Source organism: Cicer arietinum, chromosome 3, assembly GCF_000331145.2.
Source record: "Cicer arietinum cultivar CDC Frontier isolate Library 1 chromosome 3, Cicar.CDCFrontier_v2.0, whole genome shotgun sequence".
Lineage (NCBI taxonomy): Eukaryota > Viridiplantae > Streptophyta > Magnoliopsida > Fabales > Fabaceae > Cicer > Cicer arietinum.
This window is the reverse complement of record NC_021162.2, coordinates 17,488,269-17,495,495: the sequence shown is the minus strand read 5'-3', so window position 1 is coordinate 17,495,495 and position 7,227 is coordinate 17,488,269.

Genomic DNA, 7,227 nt, shown 5'->3' with positions numbered 1-7,227 from the left:
GACTCTCGACATCCTCAAGGGTCTCAGTATCTGAAAACAACACTTTAATGAGATACTAAATCCTAGTGAATAATACACACAATTTTAAAACAAGTATTGTTCTCAGCCGGAGCGGTAACCGGAAAAAGTCAATCATGGCACCCGCCTTTATCCAAAAATATTCTTTAGAAGAAAATATAGTTTTAGAAGAAAATATCAATCAAAATACTTAAACTCTTTTTCCATTCTAAATTTCCAAAATAAATGTACCATGAAAGTTTAAAGGGTGTTATTACTCACCTCTTGAAGCGTTATCCGATAAAAATTTCTTGTTTGTCACTCACCATTAACCGTTATCGTACTTTAGCTACTCTCCAATTCGATATCATTCTATCTTTTGAGAATTTAATTATGTATTATTTTTATTTTTCTTAGTGGCTACTTATAGTTAATTACCTACATGATATCCTAAGTTACAAACCTAATACGTTACAACAACTTAACCTATACTTTCTACCACTTAATTGGGATTGATTGTTATAATCCAAGTGGTGCAACAATTTAGCCTATACTTTCTACCACTTAATTGGGATTGATTGTTATAATCCAAGCGGTGCAGCAATTTAGCCTATATTTTCTACCACTTAATTGGAATTGGTTGTTATATTCCAAGCAACCTCACCAGCCATTCCTAACTTAAATTATATTTGTTTCATCTAACAATTAAAAATAAAAATTGTACAGTTCAATCATTTGTTAAATAAAACAAACAATAAGTAGATAGATAAATAAATAAATAGAAACTAAGCTAAGATTATCGTATTATCTTATTATTTAATTTGGTTGAATTAGCCTAATCCCAAAGATAATTATGTAATTAATTCTAAACCTTGAAATTAGGACGTTACAATCATTAATTTCCTTAATTAACCTTTGTTTATTTTCATTAAAACTTTAAATATAGAGTTTGTCTCAACACATTTAATTTAAATTGATTAATTAGATGTGACATCTTTTTAATCTTTTAGGACGCAAGTTGTGACAACTTGATAGTTGTAACATTCGTTTTATATGTCACATCTTTTTAATCTTTGAATTTTTTAGACACAAGTTGTACAACTTAATAATCTTGAAGCTCGTATTTTAAAATAATTATTCAAATCAAACAAACTCATTTTTTTTTGTCAAAATAACTTTTTTTTTTTTTTTATCAATAACGAAACACATTATCTTTAAAAACAATCAACACATCCGCATTTTTTGTCCAAGAAATACGTAATTTTGATTTCTCCATCTTACCTGGAGATACGTAGAAGCAAGATCACACTCTGATCAAGCACAATAATAAAAAATTCTTTTTTTTTGTCTTTTTAAACACACTTTTATCTCAAAAATCACATTTGTAAAAAAATAATTCATATTCATATTTAATAATAAGGAGAAATATATATATTTAAGTTAATATTAATTATGCAAAATTAATTATGTAACCGTATTTTAACGGATGTCATAGGATGTTAATACTTTTCCTACGCATAATCGACTCCCGAACTGAAAATTTGGTTTTAAAGACCATTTTTTATTTTTTTTGTATTTAAGGGTTTCCCAATATTTTTCCTATTTTAAAATAAATGTTGGTGACGACTCCATTGAATTCGAGAAACACTCAAAATTTTAGGTCGCGACAGCTGACGACTCCACTAGGGACCCTTAGAGAGTCAAGTTTAACATAATCAATTTGCAATTTTTGTACTTTTTTTTCTTCTATATTTGTTTGTTTTTTATTTTATTTTATTTTATTTTATGTGTTTATTATTTCTTAATAAATATTAGTTGTCATTATAATATTCTTGTAAACTAGTAGATCATTTCATTCTATTTTATTTAATTTTACTTTATTTTAGTATTGTTATTATTAGCATTATGAAATTATTGAATTATGCTTATTCCACACCTTACACTTTTACTACAGTACACATTTATGAGTGACTATATACCCAGACCTAAGTTAAGCTTAAGTTTAGTTATGGGTTTAGTGGTTATCTTTTTGGATGTACATTTTATTTGGTTATTGCAAAGATCTCATCTAGAATGTGACTCCATTAGAAATACCTACATTTTGGATGTACTTCTTATTTGTAGTGATGTTTTGATAGGAGTACTTGGCTCTAGAGACCAATGAATTTTAGGATTATAGAACCCGCCCAACAAAGAGTTTACAAATTTAGAAGCTCATATGCTTTAAAATTTCTCCAATCTTGGATAGAGTTTACGATATTATTATTATTATTATTATTATTATTATTATTATTATTATTATTATTATTATTTTCTCCATCATCCGACGTCAGTATACCTTTCAATTTTTCTTTGTTGCATCCATGCAAATAACTTTCATCGTTAATGATAAAGTTAAATATTTTTTATAATATCGTGCATTCCTTTCATGCATTAAAAATTATTTTCAACACCATACCACACAATATTCATTTCTATGTAGGTCCATTAGTGAACCGTTGAATTCAAAGCTAGGGCGTGGATATCTTTGATTAAAAATGGGATCCAACCATGAAACTGCAATCCCAGTGCTAAGGAAAACAATGAATCTGAAAGCCAAAAAGTCTTAGGTTGATAGTTTGAAAACACTTCGTAGCTTGTTGGAGCTTAATCACCGGTTAACATTTACTAAGAAATATGGAAAGATTCTTGATTACTGGATGTGGACGTACAAATAGGGGTTATTACTGCTTTGGCCAATTCTACGACTCTCCTTTGAGATGTTTCACGTTTCGAGACTTCCAACTTGCGCCTACTTTGAAAGAGTTTAGACCAATATTAGGCTACTCCTTAGAAAAAAGGAAAACTTATCGTTACTTGGGGAATAATCCATCCACAAGCAAAGTAGCTGAGATACTAAGGGATGAAGAGGAAAGGTTAATTAGCCAAAAGAAGAAATGGACTTCTGGTTTTCTAAGAAGTTTTTTTTGAAGAAATAGCACATCATTTAGCTAAAGCCCAAGATTGGAGTGCTTTTATGGAGGTGCTAGCTCTCACCATCGATGGGGGTTTTTCTATTCCTGATTGATGAAGAAATTATCGATTTAGCAGCAATTGATGTCTTCCTAGCTTTATAGAATAAAGGAGAAAACCCTACAACAACTGTCCTCGCTGATATGCATTATACACTTAACCATTGTCATGAGAAAAAGGCAAGTGGATTTTGTGTTGTTTTCCTGTTTTGTACGCTTGATTGGTGAATCATATGTTTGATAATGACTGCCAAAAGTGTTGCCCTATTAATAATTTCAAGAATTTTTATGTTGACATAAAGGATAATTGAGAACAGGCTTGAAGATCGGTAGATTTTAATGAAAAAAGAATTCGATGGTATGTGAGATGGCGAGAGGTAAAAGAAGTAATATACCAATGGGGGAACATTCCTTAATGTGCCATTTATGGGGGACTAGAAGTTGTGTGAATTATAACCCAATACTGGCCTTGAGATAACTTGGGTATCCTATCATAGGAGAACCAATGCCAAAACTAATAACCCCTTTTATTATTTATTACATGGGTCTAGAAAACATTGAAGATTTGAGGAGAGTACGTCAATCTTGGAATACAATAATCAGAAAAGGGAAGGAACAAGGAAGTAGAAGTTGTGGTGCAGATGATTGCTACCGGCAGTAGGTCGATGAAACACCAATGCAACCCACTATTGTTAGTGAAGAAATTGAGAAGTTGCAAGCATCAATTCTAGAGGCGGAAAAGGAAAATAAGAATTTGCAAGAACAATGGATGATAGCTCGTCAAGTATATGAGACTGCCAAGTTGGAAAATGAGCAGAACACAATTTCCTTTGAAAGATCAAATAATAGGGCGAAGGTGGAGGAAGATTATAATCTCAAGCTTCAATACAATTTAAGGGCCTCTAAGGAGTCCTTATGTTTGATAAGACACGAAAGAGATCAATCACAAGAGGGGGTTGATGAAGGTGCAAACATGAGAAGATGAGGTTGAATTGTGTTTGTTAAAGTTGATAACTTTTTGCTAATTTGATGAAGGTTGGCTGGTTTTTATGAATTACTTAGATAAGAAGCAATCAGATTCAAAAGCAGTAAACAACGAAAGCATAAATAATTTGACACATAGTTTTATCCTTGTTCACCACTTACTTGACTACATCCAATCACTTCATTCAGAAGGCTTTAATCCATTCATTCAAATACCTTGAATTTCCTTTCGTTCAAAAGGCTTTAATCTATTTCTATTTTGTGTAGATTGAGTTTGTAAATTCTTCAAATAATCTCTTCTTGAATTTATGATCAAATCTTCTTTAAATATTGATAAAATATTCTTCAAATCTTCGTTAAATATTGATCAAATATTCTTCATTTCTTCATTAAATTTTAATAAAATATTCTTCAAATTTCCATTAAATGTTGATAAAATATTCTTCAAATCTTCATTAAAATTTGATCAAATATTCTTCAAATCTTCATTAAATGTTGATCAAATATTCTTCAAATCTTGACCACAATTTCTTTTCAATTTAGTCAAAGATATTCTTCAATTATAAATATGAATAAATTCTTATTTTAGATTTTCATCAATTATAAATTTGAATCAAATCTTATTTTAGATTTTCTTCAATTATAAATTTGAACCAAATCTAATTTTAGATTTTCCTCAATTACATGAATCTTCTTTCATACTCTTTGAAGTCAAATATATTGTTCTCGTAAAATACTTTTGTTAACATCAAAACTCTAAATGTAAAACCAAATTGGTTCCAACAGTTGAGAAATTGAGAAAATGGTTGAAAGATTCAAAAATCAGTGAGAGAAATGAAAAAAGACAATAAGAAGATTTGAAACAACAATTGGAAAGAGTGGTAGTAGAATATAAGACAAGGATAGAAGAAGAAAAAATTGAAAATCAAGTTGTTGCTATATAACGAGATTCATGGTTGAAGGAACAAGAGGAAGCCAATATGTTAAGAAACTGAATGATGCATCAAGTGGAAGCAATAGAGATGCTCGGGCAAGAAGAGATAATTTGGACGGACCGTTGTGAAAAACTCACTTTCATAGCCAACCAAGCAATCGAAAGGGTCCCCATACTCTTAAGGAAAGCAAATGCAATCCTAGTTCGATCTGCCTCACCTGCTGAGATTATTACTTTTATTCAATATTGTAATAGTATGATAGACGCAATGAATAGTTTAATTCGCCGAGAGCGATAGAAACAATGTATTTCAGATATAGAGAAAAATGTTGCACTTGTACTCTTTTAACTATCAATGAACGAGTTTGTTTTGAGTTTTCTCTAAGTATGGGTTTGGTTTTGATGCATGATCCAAAAAGATGTTTGTGTCTAGGTTGCGGAATCAATGATTCTCTAATACCCACATGCATGCATATAAATCTTCATTTTTTTTTAACTAGCATCATATGATCTTTCAAAAAAAATCAATAAAGTTGTTTCCCCGACACCCTTATCGAACTCGCGCAAACTCCAAGATTGTGGATGAACTTGAATAAAACCAAGAAGGGATGAGAGCGGATAAGGACAATGTTGATAGAATCCTAGAGGTTATAAATGCTTTGACAAGGAAGGATAACATAGATGGGAATCCCCCAACAACAAATGAAGAGCACCAAGCTACCACTTCTTACACCAGGCTTTACCCTTACTACCCAACAGTTTCGTGCGACAGCCATGCTATTTCCTATGTAAGGTCTCCCATCTGGCTATACTTCTCCCATAGTCATCAGTCTCATGAAAAACAACCCAAACCACTCAAGTATCAACCCCCAAAACCTAAACTAGTCACATATCCCATCTTCTCTAGGCTACATGCCACCCCCAAAACATTATACCCTTATTAAATATTCCATTAACCGCACCCCAAGTACCTCATTTTGATGCTAACGGAAATTGGCAACAACCTCAATTTATCAATGAAGATACACAGTCAAAAGAAAAATTATATGTTTTAGAAGAACGAATAAAAGCAATTGAAGAAAGTAATATCTATGGTCTCAAAGCTTTTGATATGTGTTGGTTTCCAATGTGGCGATCCCTTCAAAATTCAAGGTACTTGAGTTTGAAAAATACAAAGGTGCCACATGTCCTAAAAATCATATGACCATGTTTTGTAGAAAAATGGTTTCTCATGCTCATAATGACAAACATATGATCCATTGTTTTCAAGATTGTTTGAGTTGGGCATCATTAATTTGATATATGCATCTTGAGCAAAATCAAATCCATTCATGGAAAGATTTGGCTGATGCCTTCTTTTAACAATACAGGTTTAACATTGACATAGCCATTGATAGAATGCAATTGCAAAATGAGTCGGAAAATGATAATGAAACATTTCAAGAATATGCACAACGGTGGAGAGAAGTGGAATCGCAAGTAGATCCTTCTTTATTTGAAAGAGAAATGGTTGGTATGTTTATGGATACTCTTCAGTCGCCTTTTTATGATAAGATGACCGAGAGTATGTCATCAAACTTTTCTGACATGGTCATGTTATGAGAAAACGTGGAAAATGGCACGAGGAATTGTAAAATTGTATATGGAATGAGTGGTATGAAGAAACCCAATGATCTCTTATTCTCCAGCCACGGTTTCTTATCAACCTCCAAATTTTCAACCCCCGATACCCCAAATTCCATACATTCGCTATCCAGATGTGGTTGTGACCTCATAAGCTCCATACCCCCAATATCACCCTTCAAGGCCACCTTATTATCAACCATCCATGTCTAACCACCACCTATCATGTTTTACAAACAAAACCAATTGAACCAAAATCCAATCCTAAATCACTACAAACCACCAATTAATTGGGAAAATAAAAAGGTAACCCATTTTGACCCAATTCCCGTCATATACAGGCAATTGTTGCCTCATCTACTCCAGAATTCATTGGTAGTCCTAAGACTAGTGAAACCTCTAGAACCACCATTTCCAAAATGGTACAAACCAAATGCCAAATGTGAATACCATGAAGGAGCCCTAGGGAATTCAGTCGAAGAATTCCAAGCCTTAAAATCTAAAGTGCAAGAACTGATTAAAACAAAACAACTTAGCTTCAAGGAAGTTGGTCCCAACGTAGGGAGTAATCTTTTGTCGGGACACAGGGATACCTCTTCCAATGTCATTACATATGAGATAGACCAATCTGCAAAAGATGACCTTGTGTTGACCATAGAGCCGTGCGTGGAAAATAAT